The sequence below is a fragment of the Scyliorhinus torazame genome, chromosome 6, assembly GCF_047496885.1.
Source record: "Scyliorhinus torazame isolate Kashiwa2021f chromosome 6, sScyTor2.1, whole genome shotgun sequence".
Classification (NCBI taxonomy): Eukaryota; Metazoa; Chordata; class Chondrichthyes; order Carcharhiniformes; family Scyliorhinidae; genus Scyliorhinus; species Scyliorhinus torazame.
Genome location: NC_092712.1, coordinates 87,896,598 through 87,921,197, shown reverse-complemented (window position 1 = coordinate 87,921,197; position 24,600 = coordinate 87,896,598). Strand labels below are relative to the sequence as shown.

The 24,600-nt window shown below is 49.0% G+C and overlaps 1 protein-coding gene across 2 annotated transcripts in view; it reads left to right on the top strand.

The window, feature by feature from the left end:
* apbb1ip (amyloid beta (A4) precursor protein-binding, family B, member 1 interacting protein) overlaps positions 1 to 24,600 on the top strand; it is a 256,190-nt gene that overhangs the window by 70,748 nt on the left and 160,842 nt on the right. The window contains exon 1 of one of the 2 annotated variants that reach the window (XM_072508445.1): positions 21,626 to 21,769. The exons of the other annotated variant lie outside the window; for it this stretch is intronic. The gene's annotated coding sequence lies outside the window, so the exon portion shown is untranslated. Of the gene's footprint in view, positions 1 to 21,625; positions 21,770 to 24,600 lie in introns of those variants that run through there. 2 annotated transcript variants of the gene reach the window in all.

The following is a 24,600-nucleotide window of genomic DNA, read 5'->3' as shown; positions in this document are numbered from 1 at the left end:
CAAGTCTCTGTCTTCTGTCTGTCAGCCAGTCTTCTACCCAAGATAATAAATGACTCCTAATCCCTTGTGATGTAATCTTGTGAATTAATTTTCTGTGTGGCACCTTATCAAGAGACAACCTCTTTTTAAAAAAGCTATCGTTAGAAAGAACACCTGCTCAAAAGAGGAAGTTAAGGAGCCATGAAGAGCTAAAACAAAAACAACACTAAGCCCTCCTTTCAAATTGCCTGGACCTGTCAATCAAGGGGCTTGTAAAAGACAAAGGACCATGAAATTTAATGTAAACAATGCAGTTCAAAGCTTTTACAATCCAAGCATGCCCAGAGGCTTGAACTACCTGAAGGGGAAATAAGGTTGACTTTGTAAAAACACTGCAAAAGTTTCCAACATGTTAAAGGGAAGACTTTTACCTTCTTCTGACAGATCTTTGAACTTGACATACTGGGAGAGAGTTTAAAGGTTTTAAGATGACAGAAGGAACATTTTGACCTTCTTCTGACAGGTCATTGAACTTGACATGCTGGGAGATACATCAAAGGATTCAAACACATTTTAAATTAAAACTTGACATGCTGAAAGACAGTTTAAGATTTTCAAAACTGCAGAAGAAACCTGCCACACGACCCCCATCCCGAGAAAGACCCTGAGCCACTTCACGCCAGCAAGCCCCTCTGACCCCCACTTCGCCTGAAAGACCCCCCTCAGAACCCTAGAGGGGGTACTCTCCCCCCTTGTCCCCTCTCGGAGTCCAAGGCACCAGGTCCCCACATTTGAGGTCATGCACCAAATCACGCCAACGTGACTCCCAGTTTGGAGGGGGGGAGCTGGAGCATCCCAGGAGGCTGGTGAATCAGGCTTCCTGCCCATTAATCACATATAAATGAACGTAAAGTGGTTGTTTGCATGTTCTCACCCTCTCTGGGTGAAACCTGGTTGGGCTGCCAGTCCGGGCCGAGAAACTCGCAATAGTTGTGCCATCTGGTGAGAATCACGTTTTTGTCCTCGCACCCGATTCAGTGAGATATCACAGTTTCCGCCTCGGACTAATGACCCTGGGGAAATGCTCCCAATGTAAACACTTTAAAGGGCAATATTTGCCCATTATGATTAGGAAATACCTATAGGCATTACTGTGATTCATTTATTGGCCCTAGCTGTTATTCATCTGAAAACACTGTTTAACTTTGCTGGCCTAGTTGGATTACTATGGGTGGTACAGTGGCATATGTGTGGCACAGTGGCAATGCTGACTCACAGCAGCAGGGACCCGGGTTCAATTCTGAACTTTTTTTTTTATCATAGAATTTACAGTGCAGAAGGAGGCCATTCGGCCCATCGAGTCTGCACCGGCTCTTGGAAAGAGCACCCCATCCAAGGTCCACACCTCCACCCTATCCCCATAACCCAGTAACCCCACCCAACCCTAAGGGCAATTTTGGATACTAAGGACAATTTATCATGGCCAATCCACCTAACCTTCACATCTTTGGACTGTGGGAGGAAACCGGAGCACCCGGAGGAAACCCACGCACCCACTGGGAGGATGTGCAGACTCCGCACAGACAGTGACCCAAGCCGGAATCGAACCTGGGACCCTGGAGCTGTGAAGCAATTGTGTTATCCACAATGCTACCGTGCTGCCCCCTTGTCACTTGGATGACTGTGTGAAATTTGCATATTCTCCCCGTGTCTGCGTGGGTCTCCTCTGAGTGTTCTAGTTTCCCCCAGGTTAGGTAGATTGGCCATGCTATAATTGTGCCTTAGTGTCCAAAAGGTTAGGTGGGATTACAGGGATAGGGCCTAGGTTGGATGCTCCTTCAGATGGTCGGTGTAGACTCAATGGGCCGAATGGCCTCCTTCTGCGCTGTAAGGATTCCATGATTCTATAATTCAAAAATTCATTAACCTTTTCACATTGTAAGGGTCACAGTGGCAGCTACATTAATCTCCTATCACATGACCCAGCTGTTGATGGCCTTTTCTTCAATTTTCAAACAGCAGAATCTCTCTCTGTTCTCACACTTGTCCCTGTGTGTCAATCCCACATCAGCTTCTGAAAAAGTACACACTCACCTTTGTCATTCTTTCGGCCAAGTTGTTTTTCTTCAGCTCTTTAGCTTTCCAGAGCCCTTTAAATAAAGAAGATATGCCTGTGTCCTTCCCCCTTCTGAATCTTCCAGGATCCCTTGATGTCACTGATCGTTTACCAGAGAGTTGTCCACTCTTGTCCCATTAATTTCTCCCAGTTTCTGTGGCCATAAATTCTGCCCTACTTCAATATAGCAGTCGAACTGTACCCCAGGAATTTGCAGGATTTTATCTCCAAGTTATAGGTATATGTAACTAAGTCTTTGAAGATGGCAGGACAGGTTTAAAAAAGAAAGCCTTTGTTAATGCAGGCATAGAATACATAAACAAGGAAGTTTGCATAAAACACAAGTTTGGCTTCAATTGGAGCATTGCATCTAATTCTGGGCTCCACCCTTAGGAAAGATGTGAAGGTATCAGAGAAAGTGCAGAAAAGATTCACGCGGATGGTTACAAAGATGAGGAACCTCAGCTATGTAGATAGATTGGAGAAGTTGGGATTGTGTCCTTGGACGAGAAGGTTGAGAGGAGATTTGATAGAGGCATTCAAAATCATGAAGAGTCTGGACAGACTTGATAGTCTGGATAGTAAATAGACTGTTCCCACTGGTTGAAGGATTGAGAACGAGAGGGCAGAGATTTCAGGCCATTGGTAAAAGAAGCGATGGAGACATGAGGAGAAACCTCATTCTCCCCATGTCTGTGTGGAGTTTGCACATTCTCCCCATGTCTGTGTGGGTTTCCTCCGGGTGCTGTAGTTTCTTCCCACAGTCCAAAGGTGGACTAGTTGGATTGGCTATGCTAAATTGCACCTTAGGGTCCAAACGGTTAGGTGGGGATAGGGTGAGGTCGGTGCTGACTCGATGGGCTGAGTAGCCTCCTTCTGCACTGCAAGGATTCTATGATTTTATGGCGAGTGGTTAAGCTCTGGAATGCGCTGCCTGAATGGTGGGGGTAAGTTTAATCAAGGCATTCAAAAAGGAATAGGATAATTATCCGAAAAGGAAGAAAATGTAGGGTGACAGGGAGAAGGCAGGGAAATGGCACTCGGGTGAATTGCTCATTCGGAGAGCTAGTGCAAACATGATGGGCTGAATGGGCTCCTTCTGTGCTGTACCAATTTTGTGATTCGGTGAAATTCATTGTATCTTATGTCCTACCACTCAATCTATTTTAGTTCCTATTTGCACATTTTTAATGCAATTTAAACGTATCAAAAGCTGGGAATGTAAACCGTGAAACCCCTTAACCTCTCCTCCCACAACTGACAGGCTTTACCAAACCAAACCTGGTGTCACCTAACCACGACTTCTCAATTTTTATTCTTGTCACCCTGATTGGTATTCTACACTGTGGTCCTTAGTTCTTCACCTAAATTTGTCAGTGAAAACAAAATGACAGAAATGTAAGGAGTGGAATTTGAGATCATAAACACATTTAAACAAGGAACATGAACAAATGGAACTGCATTTATTTACCTTTTTGTGAGTGGAAATTGAGTTGCAGTTGAGTGAGATTTGACAGCTCTGTTTACTTCTTAATCTAGTAAAAGGGTTCAAAATGGAGACCAATTGCTCCAGGTCATGGGAAACAGTCATCAAGTGGATGTAAAGTTAAAGTTGTCTAAACATTTATAACATTCAATCAAAATCATTTGCCCACCAGGTGTCCCTGACACCCAGTAACTATCACCACTCCTGGCAATAAAAATTCCAGGCCTGCCCCCACTGCAGTATTCAGTTTAATTTGAAGCCCTGCATCTGGCCTGAAAATTGTGCTTTTGATGCAGTCGCTGTTTCTCAGCCAGCTGTTTGGTAGAGGTGAGAAGTAGACATCCTCAGACTTTGCAAAGGGATAAAATGAAAATCACTAATTGTCACAAGTAGGCTCCAAATGAGGTTACTGTGAAAAGCCCCTAGTCGCCACATTCCAGCGCCTGTTCGGGGAGGCTGGTACGGGAATTGAACCCTGCTGCTGGCCTGCCTTGGTCTGCTTTCAAAGCCAGCGATTTAGCCCTGTGCTAAACCAGCCCCTGGATAAGGACAGGAGGCCAGTCTTGCTGATGTCACTAACTACCCTTTCTGCTGTTTCATCGGAGGAACCAAATTGGAGAGTATTTTAGTTCAAAGTTACACTAAGACCCCAGTGTTAAGTTGGAGGGTGGGTGGTGGGGTGACCATCACATGAACAGACAAACATATGAAGTAGGAGCAGGAATAGCACTGGGTGAATTGCTCACTACCGAGGCCCACTCCCTCGAGCCTACTCCGCCATTCAATAAGATCATGGCCGATCAGATTGTGGCCTCAACTCCACAATCTGCCTAGCCCCAGTAACCTTTGACTCCCTTGTTAGTCAAGAATCAACCAACTTACTTAAAAATATTCATTGATCCTGCCTCCAGCGCTCTATGGGGAAGGAAGTTCTAAAGATTCACCACCCGCTGAGAGAAAAATATTCTTCTCATCTCTGTCTTAATGTGAGACCTCTTTTAATTAAACTGTGTCCCCTAGTTCTAGATACTCCCACAAGGGGGAAATATCCTTTCAGCATCCACATTGCCACCCAGGATCTTATATATCTGTAAGATCACCTCTCAATCTTCTAAATTCTGATGGCTACAGACCCAACCTGTCCAACCTTTTCTCAAATGATAACCTCCACCTCTATAATTGACTTCCATGGTCAATGCTTGGGGTTGCAGGTATGGGGCGAGGGAGTGGACCTAGGTAGAGTGCTCATTCAGAGGGCCGGTGTAGACCATGGGCCAAATGGCCTCCTGCTGCATTGTCGGGGTTCTATGATTCTATCCCAGGTATGAGTCGAGTGAGCCTTTTTGGAACTCCCGCTATCGCATCCTTAAATAAGGAGACCAAAACTGTGCACAATACATTACTTCAGATTGAAGCTCTGAAGTCCATCCAAATCGAGTCATGAATGGTTGTGGACAATTAAACAACTAGCAGGACAGTGATGATGAGGAAATCCGGAACATCTGTGCAAAATACAAGGCTGAAGCATTTGCAACCATCTTCAGCCAGAAGTGTTGAGTGGATGATCTATCATGGCCTCCCCCTGTGGTCCCCAGAATCACAGATGCCAGCCTCCAGCCAATTTGATTTACTCCACATGATATCAAGGCTGAAGGCACTGGATACTTTAAAGACTATGAGGCCTGACAACATTCCAGAAATAGTCCTGAACAATTGTGCTAGTTGCACCCTTAGCCAAGCTGTTCCCATACAACTGCAACACATGCATCTATCTGACTATGCAGAAAACTGCCCAAATATGTCCTGTTGATAAAATGTAGGATAAATCCAACCTTGCCAATTAGTTGGTCTGGACAATCAGTCTGCTCTCAATCATCAGCAAAATGATGGAAAGTTTCAGCAACAGTGCTATCACTTACACAGCATTAACCTGCTCACTGATGCTCAGTTTGTAATCCACCAGGGTCACTCAGCTCCTGGCATCATTACAGATTTAGTCCAAACGTCGACAAAAGAGCTAAACTCCAGAGATGAGATAAGAGTGACTGCCCTTGATAGCAGCACAGTATTCAACCAAGTGTGGCATCAAGGAACCGGAGCAATTCTGAAGTCAATGGGAATCAGGAGGTAAACTCTCCCCTGGCACAAAGGAAGATGGCAGTGGGTGTTGGAGGTCAAACATTTCAATCCCAGGAGATCACAGCAGGAACTCCTCAGGATAGCATCCTAAATCCGATCATTTTCAGCTGCTTCTTCCTCTTTCCCTCCATTGTAAGGTCAGAAGTGGGGATGTTCGCTGATGATTGCACAAAGTTTAGCATCATTCACGACTCCTCAGGTACTGAAGCAGTCCATGTCCATATACAGTAAGACATGCACAACATTCAGGTTTTGGCTGGTATGTCGCCAGTAACATTCGTGCCACATAAGTGCCAGGAAATGACCATCTCCAACTGAGGTAATCCAACCATCTCACCTTGACATTCAATGGAATTGCCTTCACTGAATCTCCTGCTAGAAACATCCTGAGGGTTAACAGCGACCAGAAACGGAACTGGACCAACCATATAAATGCTGTAGTTACAAGAATTGGTCAGAGGCTCGGAATTCTGTGGAGAGTAACTCACCTTTTGACCCCCCCAGAGCCTGTCCACCATCTACAAGGCACAAGTCAGGAGTGTGATGGAATACTCTCCACTTGTGTGGATGAGTGCAGCTCCAGCAACACTTAAGTAGCTTAACATCATCCAGGACAAAGCAGCCCACTTCATAGGCACCCATCTTCAAAATCCACTCCTTCCACAGACTCACATTGGCAGCTGGGTGTACCATTTACAAGATGCACTGCAGGAATTCACAAGGCTCCTTAGGCAACACCTTCCAAACCCACGACCTCAACCCATTAGAAGAACAAAGGCAACAGGCACATGGGAGTACCACCTGGAAGGCCCGCTCCAAGACACTCACCATCCTGACGTGGAAATATATCGCCTTTCCTTCACTATCGCTGGGTCAAAATCCTGGAACTCCCTTGCTAACAGCACAGTTGATGTTCCCAAACCACCTGAATTACAGTGGTTCAAAAAGGCACCACCACCTTCTCAAGAGAAATTAGGATGTGGCAATAAATACTGGCCCAGCCAGTGATAAAATTGTTTTTTAAATGTGGCCCTGCACACAAGAAAATTAGAAGAGACAATGCAAACTAAATTGTGCAATTTTACAGGAAGCGCAGTAATAGAGAGACCTGTTAATACACTAAACTTTAAAGGCAACAGGTCGAGTTCATAAAGCTTTTTTAAAAACCCAGAAGGGATGCTTGGCTTTATAAATAGAGAAATCAAAGACAGAAGTAGGGAAGTGATGTTAAACCTCCTTAAACAATGGTTAGCTGTGAGTAATTCTGGAAGATTGCCAAGGTCTTCAAGGGGATGGAGAGTTGATTTACTAGAATGATACCAGGTATGAGGAATGTTAGTTATGTGGAGAGATTAGGGAAAGTGGGATTATTCTGCTTAGTGTAGAGAATGTTAAGAAGAGATTCACATGCTTAAAATGAGATTCTTATAGTAAATGAGGAGAAACTCTTTCAATTGGCAGGAAGGTCAGAACCAGCCATTTCCGCCCTGGGTAAAAGTCTCTGGCTATCCACTCTATACATGCCTCTCATCACCTTGTACACCTCTATCAAGTGCCTCTCTTCCTTCTTCGCTCCAGTGAGAAAAGCCCTAGCTCCCTCAATCTTTTTTCATAAGACATGCCCTCCAGTCCAGGCAGCATCCTGGTAAATCTCCTCTGCACCCTCTTCAAAGCATTCACATCCTCCCTCTAATGAGGCGACCAGAACTGGACACAATATTCCAAGTATGGTTTTATAAAGCTGCAGCAAAACCTCGCGGCTCTTAAACTCAATCCCCCTGTTAATAAAAGACAACATACCATACGCCTTCTTAACAACCCTATCAACCTGGGTTGCAACTTTGAGGGATCTATGTACGTGGACCCCAAGATCCCTCTGTTCCTCCACACTTCCAAGAATCATGCTTTTAGCCCTGTATTCAGCACTCAAATTCGACCTTACAAAATGAATCACTTCACATTTGTCTAGGTTGAACTCCATCTGCCACTTCTCAGCCCAGCTCTGCATCCTGTCAATGTCCTTTTGTAACCTGCAACAGCCCTCAACACTATCTACAACTCCACCAACCTTCGTGTCATTGGCAAACTAACTAACCCACCTTTCCACTTCCTCATCCAAGTCTTTTATCAAAACCACAAAGAGCAGAGGTTCCAGAACAGATCCCTGCGAGACACCACTGGTCACCAACCTCCACGTGGAAAACTTTCCATCCACTACCACTCCGTGCACTTGAAATTAAGTCATGTTCAGGGCAATGGGGGAAAGAAGGGGGTGGGGCTAAGTCAGTAGCTCTTTAAAGATCCAGCACAAGCATGATGGTCCAAATGACTTCTTTCTGTGCTGTATCATTCTGATCTTATCTTTGCACTTTGGGTGGAATTTTCCAGACCTGCCAACTCAATGGGCTTTTGAACGGCTCCCCACATTTGCGGCCCTGCCCCCTTCACAATGGGCCATAAAATTCAATTGTTTCTCATTGCATTTCCCTGAAGATACTGGCATCAGGAGTTAACATTGGTGCTGCAGGTTAAAGTGTTGTAGGGATCTGAATGATGCTATCTGGGGAGGGATTCTCCATTTCTGCTAAGTGTTAACACCAATGCAGAATTCGTGGACTGGACTTTCATGACAAAAAAACTGGCGCTGAACCTGGATCAATTCCGCTACTATTTTAAGGGGCTAGCACGGGTGCCACGTGGAACACAATCAATTCCAATGAAAAATGGTGCTGGATGTGCTGAGTCTGCGATTGACACTTGCTGACAAGCTGCAGCCGCACATACACATTACACTCCCCACACACAGTCATTCCAGCCAACAAGATGACACTGGTTGTGCTGGAGTGCGCCCATGCAGCTGACAGGTCGGCTGGGGTCAGAGGGCACCTAGGTGGGTGCCCTGGGGGAACAACTATACGACCCGTGGCACTATGTTCAAAATGGGCTGTTAGCGGTGTGCGCAGCTGCATGGATGCCTTGTCGGCTGCGGCAATGGTGTTCCATGCCCATCCACTCCGACCCATGCTGTAAACATCTATGACAACCATGACATTCACCTGATGAAGGATCTACGCTCCGAAAGCTAGTGATTTGAAACAAACCTGTTGGACTTTAACCTGGTGTTGTAAGAATTCTTACTGTGCCCACCCCAGTCCAATGCCGGCATCTCCACATCGTGGTTACCATGTTATATACATGCAGTGTAAGTTCAGCCTTAAATAAATACAACCGAGCAACTCTTAACCCAAAGTAGATTAAAATAGCGGATCATGTCATGTGACTTTAAAATTCTTTCCTAGTTTTCCAGTTTCCTGGGGCGGGATTCTCCCCTACCCGGCGGGGCGGGGGGTCCCAGCGGGATGGAGTGGCGTGAACCACTCCGGCGACGGGCCGCCCCAAAGGTGCGGAGATCCGCACCTGTAGGGGCCTTGAGGGGCGAGGCCCGCGCCGGAGTGGTTTCTGCTCCCCCGGCTGGTGTGGAAGGCCTTTGGCGCACGCCAGCCGGGGCCGAAAGGATTCTGTTGGCCAGCGCGAGTCCGCGCATGCGCAGGGGGGGTGTCTCTTCCGCGTCGGCCATGGTGAAGGCTGTGGCCGAGGCGGAGGGAAAAGAGTGCCCCCACGGCACAGGCCCGCCCGCCAATCGGTGGGCCCCGATCGCGGGCCAGGCCACCGTGGGGGCACCCCCCGGGGCCAGATCGCCCCGTGCCCCCCCACAGGACCCTGGAGTCCGCCCGCGCCGCCAGGTCCCGGTAAGAGAGGTGGTTTGATTCTTGCCGGCGGGACAGGCATTCCAGCAGCGAGACTTCAGCCCATTGCGTGCCGGAGAATCGCCGGGGGGGCCCGCCGACCGGCGCGGCGCGATTCCTGCCCCCGCCGAATATCCGGTGCCGGAGAATTCAGCAATCGGCGGGTGCGGGATTCATGCCAGCCACCGCCGATTCTCTGACCTGTCGGGGGGGGTCGGAGAATCCCGCCCCTGGTCTTTTCACATTTTGTACATTCATAAATATATCTTTAATCAGATTCCATTGCCGTGCATGACATGCATATGAGATTGATGTGGTTAATTGTACAGAATGGAAAGGTAGTTCATTACACCCTGAACAATTGCAAATGTTCTGTTCGGGAGCAGTGCAAATGCATAAACTAACAGGAGGCTATCATAGCACAGGCAAGCAGAGAGAACAATCTGACCTCAGAACAAGATTAGCAACTTTTGAATGTGGCATAACATACTTGAACACATAGTCGCCTTTTTAACAATTGTGTTCTGGAGGAAAATCAGTCGCAATAGAAAAGCCCTGCACTGCATGGCAAAAGGTATGTACTAAACAATTTGATAGATCATTTGATGAGCTTGTCTTACATATTGCAAATTCGAGCAGATGTTGCAACATAAACAGACTTTTTACTGATTTAGCTTTGCTGCTTCATTTAAATTACTAACAGGGAAGGGTTTATGAGAAGCTGAACTGGATTTAACCTTGCCCGATTGATTATATAATGTGGTTTTAGCCTCAATATGAAATGTGTATAATCCAAGTTTGCAAAATAATTTAACGTCTACATAGTGCACCTTGAGTGATTTTGAATGATCATTTTCATATTAATACTTATTCCAGAAACCCACTGGTAACATTCATTCTGAGGACCAAGAGCTATAATAAATCATTGTAAGCATTTTTTTGTTAGAGTGTGTACAGACATTGGGTGGAATTCCCCATTTCTGCGGCTACGTGCCGACGCCGGCGTGGGACCCATGGTGTTTCATGACTGGCAAATTGGCGCGAACCCCCCACTGATTCCGCTACCGGTGTGGGGCTAGCATTGGCAGCACGTGAAATGCCCGCAGATCGCGCCAAAAACGGGTGGAGAATGGCCAGGTCTCAGGCCGTGCTTGCGCACAGCTGATGACCTGCACCGGTCACACCGTACAAGTACAACATGCGCCGGCCGTGCGCATAACTTAACCCAGCAAACCGCGACCCCACAGTCCACCCGTTGGCCAGCCCCTGGCCCCCCACCCACCCCACACCAGTCCCCCCAGCCCTAGCAGACACCCCTCGGGGCCAGTAGCACGGATCACGGCCAAGCGTGGCGGCGCTGGACACAGTCTACAGATGGCAGACTGGCTCAGACCACACGTGTCCCGCACCATCGAGAAATCGGCCCATCGATGAGGCGCCAACAGCTTTGCGATTGCGCGCAGCATGCATCACGATGACACTGGTCTGGAGGGGGTGGAGAATCGTAAACCGGTGTCAAACCGCCACCAGCTACGATTCCGGCATCGGAACTGATTTTCCACCTGTTCGCCGATCATGATTTTGCCATCGGGCAACAGAGAATCCAGCCCATTATACTCAGGAATAAATGCTGCATATAATGTGATGTAAGACCCCATTTTGCACTTGTGTTGTCTTCCTGTCCCAAAATTATTGAACCAAACTGAACACAGTATTCAGTAGAAAACTCACCAGAATATGCACCTTCAGAATTATGGCCCAGATCTTCCGGTCACTCGACTGACCTGCTACCTCAACCACCTGCCACCATTCCATTGCCTCTTCACCCACCTGCCCCCTACCCACTTACCTCATCCACCCAAACCACTTAATCACCCGCCCACCTGCCCTGCCCATTCATTCACTTATCCACTCACTAACATTCATCTTCACCCACTCACTAATATGATCCATTCATCCACTCACTAACATTCATCTACACCCACTCACTAATATGATCCACTCACCCACTCACTAATATGATCCACTCACCCACCCACTAATATTGATCGACTCGCCCACTCATTAATATAAATCCACTCACCGACTCACTAATATCGATCCACTCACCCACTCACTAACATTGATCCACTCACCCACCCACTAATATCGATCTACTCACCCACTCATTAATATCAATCCACTCACCGACTCACTAATATGATCCACTCACCCACCCACTAATATCGATCTACTCACCCACTCATTAATATCAATCCACTCACCGACTCACGAATATCGATCCACTCACTCACTCACTAATATGATCCACTCACCCACCCACTAATATCGATCTACTCACCCACTCATTAATATCAATCCACTCACCGACTCACTAATATCGATCCACTCACCCACTCACGAACATTGATCCACTCACCCACCCACTAATATCGATCTACTCACCCACTCATTACTATCAATCCACTCACCGACTCACTAATATGATCCACTCACCGACTCACTAATATCGATCCACTCACCCACTCACGAACATTGATCCACTCACCCACCCACTAATATCGATCTACTCACCCACTCATTACTATCAATCCACTCACCGACTCACTAATATGATCCACTCACCCACCCACTAATATCGATCTACTCACCCACTCATTAATATCAATCCACTCACCGACTCACGAATATCGATCCACTCACCCACTCACTAATATCGATCCACTCACCCACTCACTAACATTGATCCACTCACCCACTCATTAACATTGATCCACTCACCCACTCACTAACATTGATCCACTCACCCACTCATTAACATTGATCCACTCACCCACTCACTAACATTGATCCACTCACCCACTCACTAACATTGATCCACTCACCCACTCATTAACATTGATCCACTCACCCACTCACTAACATTGATCCACTCACCCACTCACTAACATTGATCCACTCACCCACTCACTAACATTGATCCACTCACCCACTCACTAACATTGATCCACTCACCCACTCACTAACATTGATCCACTCACCCACTCACTAACATTGATCCACTCACCCACTCATTAACATTGATCCACTCACCCACTCACCAACATTGATCCACTCACCCACTCACTAACATTGATCCACTCACCCACTCACTAACATTGATCCACTCACCCACTCACTAACATTGATCCACTCACCCACTCACTAACATTGATCCACTCACCCACTCACTAACATTGATCCACTCACCCACTCACTAACATTGATCCACTCACCCACTCACTAACATTGATCCACTCACCAACATTGATCCACTCACCCACTCACTAACATTGATCCACTCACCCACTCACTAACATTGATCCACTCACCCACTCACTAACATTGATCCACTCACCCACTCACTAACATTGATCCACTGACCCACTCACTAACATTGATCCACTCACCCACTCACTAACATTGATCCACTCACCCACTCACTAACATTATTCCACTCACCCACTCACTAACATTGATCCACTCACCCACTCACTAACATTGATCCACTCACCCACTCACCAACATTGATCCACTCACCCACTCACTAACATTGATCCACTCACCCACTCATTAACATTGATCCACTCACCCACTCACCAACATTGATCCACTCACCCACTCACTAACATTGATCCACTGACCCACTCACTAACATTGATCCACTCACCCACTCACTAACATTGATCCACTCACCCACTCATTAACATTGATCCACTCACCCACTCACCAACATTGATCCACTCACCCACTCACTAACATTGATCCACTGACCCACTCACTAACATTGATCCACTCACCCACTCACTAACATTGATCCACTCACCCACTCACCAACATTGATCCACTCACCCACTCACTAACATTGATCCACTCACCCACTCACTAACATTGATCCACTCACCCACTCACCAACATTGATCCACTCACCCACTCACTAACATTGATCCACTCACCCACTCACTAACATTATTCCACTCACCCACTCACTAACATTGATCCACTCACCCACTCACTAACATTGATCCACTCACCCACTCACCAACATTGATCCACTCACCCACTCACTAACATTGATCCACTCACCCACTCATTAACATTGATCCACTCACCCACTCACCAACATTGATCCACTCACCCACTCACTAACATTGATCCACTGACCCACTCACTAACATTGATCCACTCACCCACTCACTAACATTGATCCACTCACCCACTCACCAACATTGATCCACTCACCCACTCACTAACATTGATCCACTCACCCACTCACTAACATTGATCCACTCACCCACTCACCAACATTGATCCACTCACCCACTCACTAACATTGATCCACTCACCCACTCACTAACATTGATCCACTCACCCACTCACCAACATTTATCCACTGACCCACTCACCAACATTGATCCACTCACCCACTCACTAACATTGATCCACTCACCCACTCACCAACATTGATCCACTCACCCACTCACCAACATTGATCCACTCGCCCTTTCATTAATATTGATCCACTCACCCACTCCTTAACATTGACATTGCACATTTAAACTTGCCGCACAGCAGCTGATGCTGTAAAAAGGTGTGGTTTGTCTTCCCCATCTTCTCCACTGTGATGAAGCTTCTCATGGGACTCTACGCTCTGCATTACTGAAGAGGCCCAGCTTGGAAAGCTTGGCCTGAAATGTAGAGCACCATTGGGGCATTGAGAAGTTCAAATTGGGTAGCAACTCGATGATGATTGCTACTTTGTGGAAGATCCAGGCACATGTCTGATGTGTTGGCTTTGTAGGTCAGCATTCTGTTTACTTGACTGACTGCTACATTGCAGAGGCTGGACATGACTCTTCCCTAGCCAGGTTTATGCTCCGATATGATACCAAAACTTTTAATACCTCCTTTTATGGGTGGCACACTACATGCATGCCTCCTCTTGCGATTGACTCTTGAAACTAGTTTTCATTTGCCTGTTCTATCTCAATTTGCATCCTTGAGTATTCTCAAGTCGCTTATCATTACCAAATTCAGATGTGAATTACTTCATCTGGATTCCCTCATACACCAGATCAGAGAGCAATTAGGAAACAACTGCAGTTCATCCATGATATTATTAACTACTCCTGCTCCTATGGGGGGATTTTCTGCTCCTATTTTCGTCAGGTGACATCAGCAACAGGAACGGAAAACTTCGCACGATGCCCAAATCGTGATTCAGGATGACATAAAAATGTGATGTAATTGTCCTCGACCCCGCCAGTGGAATTCCCAACATTCAACATTGGTAACATCATTTTCATACATTTACATTATCAGGCCTATGTGCCTGAATGATCCTCCCGGAGGAAAGTCCATTCACATCGATGTGAGGGCCAACGGCATGAATTATCTCTGGTCACCCAAGGCCACCCAGAAGAGCTGAGGTGTGGACATTGTTCAGGGGGGAGAGGGTCAAGCTCAGGCACTACCCACGCACTGCTAGGGAACTACCCTGGCATGACATGAACACTGCAGAGGCACTGCCCCTGGGCACTGCCACCTGGCACTGCTCCATGGCACTTCCCCGACACTGCCCAAGCAGCACTAGAGTGCATTTCCCAGGTAGTGCCTTGGGACAGTGCCAGGAGGCAGTGCTGTGGGAGTGTCCGTGTTATGCCAGGGGCCAGTGCCTGACAGTGCCAGGAGGAGTGAGGGTTCGGAGACAGACGAGCCAGCATATCTTGCTACTGGCAACCATGGCAATTTGCCAGCTTGCCCCTGCCTCCAGCTTAGTTCTAGGGAATGGCCTGTCGGTGTGGTGATGCCTACCTGTCTGTCAGCAGCAGGTAGCCAATCAAAGTGCCCTCTATTCACACACTGTCTCGATTTTCCAATTTCAGTTTATCCTCAAAGAACCTCCAGTAGTAAGGACAGGAAATGATGTCCAACAGTGAAAACTCCGGGATGTTTCTGGGACAAACAATTGTGGTTTTCTAATAATTTAACTGATATAAATACAAGTGTTTGTTGCCCGGGTGAGGACTATCTGAAACAGGTACGTGACCAGGATGCTCCACCCTCTAGTGGGGCATGACAGTGTGGAGTCTTACTTTGCTCACTGGTGGTGACTATCTGTTTAACAAGTTACTAAACTATCCGAGGGCAGAGAAATATCAAGAAAGGCCCAAGGCTTGAACGTTTTCCATTTAGTGGGCCGGATCTCGAATAACGATGAGTCCGAATACAGGAGGGAGATAGAGAACGTAGTGGAGTGGTGTAGCGACAACAATCTCTCCCTCAATGCCAGCAAAACTAAAGAGCTGGTAATTGACTTCAGGAAGCAAAGTACTGTACACACCCCTGTCAGCATCAACGGGGCCGAGGTGGAGATGGTTAGCAGTTTCAAAGTCCTAGGGGTGCACATCTCCAAACATCTGTCCTGGTCCACCCATGTCGACGCTACCGCCAAGAAAGCACAACAGCGCCTATACTTCCTCAGGAAACTAAGGAAATTCGGCATGTCCACATTGACTCTTACCAACTTTTACAGATGCACCATAGAAAGCATCCTATCGGGCTGCATCACAGCCTGGTATGGCAACTGCTCGGCCCAGGACCGCAAGAAACTTCAGAGAGTCATGAACACCGCCCAGTCCATCACACGAACCTGCCTTCCATCCATTGACTCCATCTACACCTCCCGCTGCCTGGGGAAAGCGGGCAGTATAATCAAAGATCCCTCCCACCTGGCTTACTCACTCTTCCAACATCTTCCATCAGGCAGGAGATACAGAAGTCTGAGAACACGCACGAACAGACTCAAAAACAGCTTCTTCCCCACTGTCACCAGACTCCTAAATGACCCTCTTATGGACTGACTTCATTAACACTACACCCTGTATGCTTCATCCGATGCCAGTGCTTATGTGGCTACATTGTATATGTTGTGTTGCCCTGTTATGTATTTTCTTTTATTCCCTTTTCTTCTCATGTACTTAATGATCTGTTGAGCTGCTCGCAGAAAAATACTTTTCACTGTACCTCGGTACACGTGACAATAAACAAATCCAATTTGCTTGCAGAGAACAGGTCGCTGGGTGTGAATGTTTGTCATTTTCTGAATTATCTGAAAGCACGGTGAGGTTATAGTTCCCCATTGCTTTTGCCATGGCATTGCCTTGACCAATCAGGGTCAACTTGCTAACCAATCAGTACCTCTTTTCTCCTGTACTTTAAAAACTGCTGTGAATGTTTGAAATTTGGCATTCTTGGCCGGATTCTCCAACCCGGCGCTAAGTCGGAGAATGCCCGGGGGGCGCGAGAATCGGGCCGCGCCACCCTGAAGCTGGCTCGCCAATTTTTGGGCGCCCGTGGGATCGCCACCGTGCCGGTCGGGGGCCGTTGAAAGCGGCCCCCCGGCGATTCTCCGGGCCTCGATGGGCCAAGTGCCTGCCGTGTTTGGCCGAGTCCCATCGGCGTGGGTTACTCAGGTCTCACACAGCGGGACCTGGAAGGTGTGTCTGCGGGGGCGGTCCTGGAGGGGGGGGCGGGGGATCCGACCCCGGGTGAGGGCCCCCATGGTGGCCTGCCCCATGATTGGGGCCTACCGATCGGCAGGTGGGCCATTTCTGTGGGGGGCCTATGTTCCTCCGCGCCGGGCCCCTGTAAGGCTCCGCCATATTGCCCGGGGGCCAGTGCGGAGACAGGAACACATGAGCATGCGCGGAATCAGGCCGGCCGTTCTGCGCATGGGCGGAATCAACCTGGCCGTAGCACGCTTGCGTGAACTTGCGCTGGCCGTTCCGCGCCGGCTGGAGCTGCGGGGACCACTCCGGCTCCGACCTAGCCCCCTAGGAAGCCGAGAATTCCTGATTATCGGGGACCGTTGACGCCGGATTGGCTGCCGCTGCTTTTCACGCCGGCGTCAGAACCTGGCCGCGGGATTGGAGAATCCCGGCCCTTGTGCTGATCCTGATGTGCGCAATGCAAAATGTTTCAGCAAGTGTCTCTCTTTTCAGCAATATTCAAACATTGTAACTGTTAACATGTGCAAACTTTGTTAAGATAACATGCTGCACTGATAACACAGTCATGGTGACTCATTATACAACATCTTCAGTCAGAAGACTGTCAGTATCCAATTCTTATCAAAGGCCCAAGGGCACTTGAATACTTCTTTGTTTGGTTGGGACAACCAACTTTAATATGTAATGACTTGCCACCTTGACTGAATGTTAGAATCACATACTGTTTGTCTGGACTGATATATGTTAACCCTCTTTCATTGAATTAGTTGTACAGCAACTATGCTGACAGAAACCTACAGGCATTGAAACCAATGTCAGTACCAATAACCTCCTGCTGGTCATTTTCAGCGCTAACCTTGCCAAAGTCAACACTGCAGTTTGCTACTTCTGCAAACCTGGGCTGGGATTCTCCGAGCCGGGGTGGGGGGGGGGGGGGGGGGGGGGGGGGGTGCGAATCCCGCCACGCCACTCCGACGCCGGGCCACCGTCGGTGCCAAATGCGCCAGCGCGGTCAACGCCGAGTCCCGCCGGCATGATTTACATACGGTCCTACCCTGCGGAACCTCGGCATTCTAGCTGCGGGGGCCGTCCTGGTGGGGGGGCGGGGGGAGCCAACTCCGGGGGGGGGGGGTGCTCCACGGTGGCCAGGCCCGCGATCGGCGGCTACCGTCCGGTGGGCACACTCATTCCGGGGGGGGCCTATGTTCCTCTACGCCGGGCCCCTGTAGGGCTCCGCCATGTTGCCTGGGGGCCGGCGCGGAGACGGCCATGGCACGCATGCGCGGCCCGGCGCCGGCCGTGTAGGGCCGGCTTTTAGCGCCGGAGCAACGCACAGCATTCAAACGCTGTTCTAGCCCCCGAAGAAGGGGAGAATGACTGGGCCTGGTGGCCCGTTGACGCCGGCGTCGCTCGTGCCGGTTTTGATGCCGCCGTCAACACTTGCCCGGGATTTCGGAGAATCCCAGCTAAAGTTTTTGAGGTGAAGCAAAACTGCATTAGAGATTGAGAGAATATGTGATTTAAAGCTCAACTTAGTGTCCAGCAGACACTAAAATTACAGGCTGTCTTATTGATCCTGAATGAAAGGCCTGAGAGGAAGAGAGAGCCAGTGTCATAAATACTATAAACCATGGATGAATTGGTCTCCCTTGTTCTATTCCAGGAAGACAGGTAGTGAAGTATAGAACTGGAACAAAATCTTTCCACACTTTACAAACCTTTATTTACAGAGCTACACTTTACAAACACATGCTTCCAAACCCAACCACCAGTTTCAGTCAGCTTCTTTATATATCTATATATATATAATGTATGAGCCCAAGTAATTCTTAATTTAATGCCCACCACCTGAATACAATTAAAAACTAAATTGCTGTACATTTAACTAGTCTTCAGCTAGAGAAAGTTTCAAGTCATTCAAGATTCAATCTCACACAGGCATTCGGAAAACAGATTGTGGTTTTTGGGTCAGCTGAAGTGATGGAAAGGTGGAGCTGGTATGGTCAGCATACACATGGACGTTGATTCCATTGCCTGAGAAAAGCAGCAGATAGATGAGGAACGTGATTGGAACAAGGGCAGAACTTTGGCAGAATTCTGTGGTGGGTTTACAGGAAAGGGACGAGACAAGGTTCACAGGATATGTCCAGATAAATAGGATTAGGACCACCAGAGGGAAGTGAGGTAAGACATGGGACCGTAGTTAAAGAGGATTGATGGGTTGAAATGATAGTTGGATTGTGTGGAATCAATTTGTCACTAAGGGGGCGCGATTCTCCGATATTGAGGCCAAGTGTTCGCGCCGTCGTGAACGCCGTTGCGTTTCACGACGGCGTGAACAGGGCCCGGGCACGACCTATTCTGTCCCCCACAGGGGGCCAGCACGGTGCTGGAGCGGTTCACGCCGCTCCAACCTCCTTACGCGGCGCCAAATGGGCGCTGCGCCAACCCGCGCATGCGCAATTGGGCCGCGCCTTCCTGTGCATGCGCGGTGAACTTCTTACGCGCGCCGGCCCCGACCCAACATGGGGTTGCTGATCAGGGGCCGGCCACGTAGGGACGTAGGCCCGGGGGGGGGAGAGGCCGGCCCGCGGATTCCAGCGGCCGGGGCTGCGCCAAACGCGCCGGCGCAAATGGCGCCGATTCCCCGCACCTCGGAGAACCGCACGCCGGCGTCGAGGCGATGTTGCGGCGATTCTCCGACCCGGCGCGGGGCTCAGAGAATCGCACCCAGGATGTCTACAAATAATGAGGAAGACTCAATAGAAGCAGCTGCAGAAATAGTCTCAATCTTAGAGACAAAAAAAATCCTTGATTTCTTTCTTTTTAAATTGGATGTGAGTATGGAGACATGAAATGGAAGCTTAAGGATGTTTTGGCCATGGAGAAGTTAACTCTAGGATTGTCCTTATCCTCCAGGGTCATTTTGAAATAGTAAGCAATTGACAGAAGAAAGTGAGGCACAGTGAAGGTTGATGTGGCCGAGTCAAATTTGATTAATATAATTAAATCAGTTCACAACCATTAGATGTTTATTTCATACGTTGCAGTATTGATTTTAATTCATTCTTTGGGCCAGGGGAGAGGACAAATGACTAGTTTGCATATTGAGGACTAAAGATTTTAGATCGCAGGCCTGATTTATATATGTAAGGTCAGACTCCTGCCTGAATCCATCGGGAATCACTGCTGAACTCATGAGCAGAAATGACATTGTGTATGGCAAGAAGGCCAAACAGCAGGAAGCCTCCTTGAAGGACCCATGGGAATGAGTTCTGTTGCGAGGGAAGTTTATTGGAATCCACACTGTGGGCAGGGAGGAGAGGCAGGGTTAGGTAGCACTGGGGCTAGGGTGTAAAAAATGCATAGCACTAGGATTCCCCCCATGGCCCACAGAGCCCAGCTGGTCCTCTTTACCCAAAAAGAAGGACCACATCTGGGGCGAAATTCTCCCCCAACGGCGCGATGTCCGCCGACTGGCGCCCAAATCGGCGCCAATCAAACGGGCATCGCGCCGCCCCAAAGGTGCGGAATGCTCCGCATCTTTGGGGGCTGAGCCCCAACATTGAGGGGCTAGGCCAACGCCGGAGGGATTTCCGCCCCGCCAGCTGGCGCGGGAATGCGGCGCATGCGTGGGAGCGTCAGCAACCGCTGACAGTTTCCCGCGCATGCGCAGTGGGGAGAGTCACTTCCGCCTCCGCCATGGTGGAGGCCGTGGCGGAGGCGGAAGGGAAAGAGTGCCCCCACGGCACAGGCCCGCCCGCGGATCGGTGGGCCCCAATCGCGGGCCAGGCCACCGTGGGGGCACCCCCCCGGGGTCAGATCGCCCCGCGCCCCCCCCCCCCCCCCCCAGGACCCCGGAGCCCGCCCACGCCGCCTGGTCCCGCCGGTAAATACCAGGTTTAATTTACGCCGGCGGGACAGGCAATTTCTGGGCGGGACTTCGGCCCGTCCGGGCCGGAGAATTGAGCGGGGGGTCCCGGCCCGGCGGGGGGTCGGAGAATGACGCCCCTAATTCTGCTCCTGTGTCATATGGCCTTATGGCATGATAGATTGGCCCTTATTATGACATCAGAACTTGACCTGCATTTTGAAGAGGACCTCATCTGCTTTGCGGGTGAGAATATGTGCCTGCTGTTTGCAATTTAAAATGCAAGTGGATCAGATTAGGACAGCAAAGGAGTGGGTGAGTAAGATGGACGCCTGTGATGCATTCAAAAAGGATTCAAATAATTATTTCATAATATGCTTGAGGAACTCTTGATTGCTTAATCTGTGCAAACCAAATTCAAACATTGTGCACCCGCTTTATGCGACATAAGTGGTTTTCCTATTTCCTATATTTATTACTGTATTTAAATGTCACAGGTAATACAACAAGGCTAAAATGTTATACAGTAACATGTAAAAATTAGGAACAGAGTCCAAACAGAACTAAACTGAATAGAAACGTCCATCAATTGAATTGAATATCCTCTGCGTCTAAGGTATGCGTGCTATTTGCCCATTGGCCTACTTCAGTGCTTCAGATAATGCTGCCTGAATTTTGACAGTGTTCTTTCTTCGTGCCCTAGCTTGTTCACAATATGCAGTAGCTTCAATAAAAAAATGTAAGTTGCTCGACAAGGTTGCGCAGTGTGTCGAAGAGCAGATCCAATTGCTGCTATCTCAAACCATCCTTGTGGCTTTATCAGTTAGACCATTGTCTCATCTGTTGACCCAACTGCATGCTGTTATTAATTTGTATTTGAAGGTGAGGTATACTATTCTTCTAATGTTGCTTTCTGCTTTTATTTGCTTAATGAAATACGTAGCCCCCTGGCTATGCCCAGGCTACTTGATAAAGAGGGTTGAACTGTTTGCTTTTCCAGCTTCCTCTTGGTGCCAAATACTAAGAATATTCTTGTAAACCTATCGAGGAATCAGCAGGGTTAAATGTCTTACACTTTTCTTTTGTCCGTCTCTCCTGTACGATGCCAATATCTATCAGAACCACGTAAAGTTAACAACTGGAGAAAGGGATTGTTGAAAGCTTCGGTGCGGCACAGAATATATGCTTCAAACTACATGAATGAACATGTTTTGTCAGTTTTCAGCATTTGTGCAGATCATTCATCTATAAGTTTCCTAAATAGACTGAAATATTACCTATTCAGCTTAAATGACCAATAGAATCATGGGCTGGATTCTCCAAAAATGGGGCTATGTCCCCACGCTGGCGTAAAAACGCTGGCGTTCTACTCCCCAGTTTCCTGCAACAAATAAAAGGCTGGCAGGGACCCAGGGTAATTCACGCAGCTTTGGCTGCGGATACGGGCCCTGCACTTCTGGTTCCGAGTCCGCGCATGCGCACGGTGGTGGCCTCCAGCGCCATGGCGGCCTCAGACCGCGGAACATCATGGATAATGTGGGGGCCCCCCGATCGGCCGTGCGTCGCTGCATCAGACCGGCCCGATTCCTGCCCCAGCCGCCCATAAGCACCCCCCCCCCCGGTGCTCAGTCCCCCTGCCCCCCACCGGGGGTTTGCAGCCGCCACGCTAGGTTCCCGATGGGCCATATGTGGTTAGAACCACGCCCTCGGGAACTCGGCCTGCTGGGGGCGGAGTATCGCTGGGCAGGCCTCTGGCCCCCCAGCCGCACGTCGTAAAGCGCGGACGAGCGATTCTCCGGGGCCCGGAGAATTGCCGGAGCGGCGCCGGGCGCAATTCAGTTGGGAACTTCGATTCTCCGCCCCTGCGCCAAACGCAATTTTGGCGCGGGGCTTAGGAGAATCCAGCCCCACATTTTTCATTACAATTCTCAAGGCCTTTGATAGTCAGTTGATCAACTCTATCGTTTTTCATATAAGCAAGGTACTGCGGATGCTGGAAATCAGGAATAAAAACAGAAAATGTTGGAAAGGTTCAGCATGTCCGGCAGCAGCTGTGGAGAGAGAAACGGGGTTAATGGGCGGGATTCTCCGGCCTGCCAGCTGCGTGTTTCTCCGTGGTGGGAGGTGGCACGGCGTTCACGGACAACAGAAGTTTATTTGTACTAATCCGGTTCTGTACTTCATGGATAGTATTAATTATATCACATTGGTGGCATTCAGACTATCAGCAGGTTTTAAGCGAACAAAAGCCAAGTATAACCGGTAAACGTTGGGAGCACTCAGCAGATCAAGCAGAATATGTGGAGAGAGATATAGTTAATGGCCTCAACATTAATCACCCAACCTCCATCCCACTACAAGAGGTAGCGAAGTATAAAAAGGTCTGGGGCAGGATTCTCCGTTAGCCGAAGTCAAAATCAGGAAAGGCGATTGGACGGAGAATCGGTTCCGACACCGAAATCGCGGCAGGCGTGGATTTGACACCAAATCGCAATGGTCCAGCACCTCGACAGCAGCGTCAATGCGTTCCAGAACGCACATGCAGTAGACACCATTTGCCTGACCCGGTATTCTCTGGGGCCTCCGCCATTCTCCACCTCTGATGGGCCGAGTTCCCGACGGCGTGGTTCACTTTTGCTTTTAAAAATCATGAAAACGGCATGGCGTCTGCTGAGGGAGAGAGAGGGGATACGAAAGGTGTCCAACATCACCATAGTTTGCTGGCAGTTGTACCACTGGCCGGGTACTTCTGCCAGGGCCGGGGGGGAGTAGTGGGGTGTGGCCAGGAGGTGGGCTGTGGGGTCGGGATGGACGGGCATGGAATGCCATTGCCACAGCCAGCAAGGCAACCATGCAGCTGCGCACACCGCTAATAGCCCACTTTGAATCTATTGCCAAGGGTCAAACAGGTTTCCCCCCTAGGGCACCCCCCTGGGTGCCCTCTGGCCCCAACCGACCCATCAGCTCTCTCGGCGCGCTCCAGCACAACCAGTGCCATCTTTCTGGCTGGGATAAGTATGTGGGGAGTGTAATGTGTATGTGTGACTGCAGCTTTTCAGCCTCCCGAGTGTCAAGCATGAACCCGGCGAATCCTGCACATTTTTTCATCGAAACCAGTTGTGTTATAATAATAATAATAATAATAATCGCTTATTGTCACAAGTAGGCTTCAGTGACGTTACTGTGAAAAGGCCCTAGTTGCCACATTCCGGCGCCTGTTCGGGGAGGCCGGAACGGGAATTGAACCCGCGCTGCTGCCTTGTTCTGCATTACAAGCCAGCTGTTTAGCCCACTGTGCTAAACCAGCCCCTCGCTGTGGGTGTTCCACGTGGCAGTTCCACGCGGCACTGGTGCTAGCCCCTCTACGGTAGTGGAATCGGTCCAGATGCGTCCCTGTTTTTCTGTCATAAAAGTCCACGGATTCTGCGTTGGTGTCAACACTTAGAGTTGGATTCTCTGATTGCCAATGCCGGAATCGCATTCGCTGATTGGCCAGAGAATCCGTTTTGACGCCGAAATCAGAGGCGGTGCTGTTTTTCGGACGCTCCGCCCCCTCAAAAATGGCGTCAAAGCTGAGTACACTCCACGCTATTGGGACGGCCTCAGGACATCATCTGAGGCCCTCCCTGATGCTTTGCCCCCCTGGGCCGACTTCCCGATGACGGGGGCTCACAGCTTTCGGGGACCTCGTGTGGCGGCCACAGTTGGGGAGG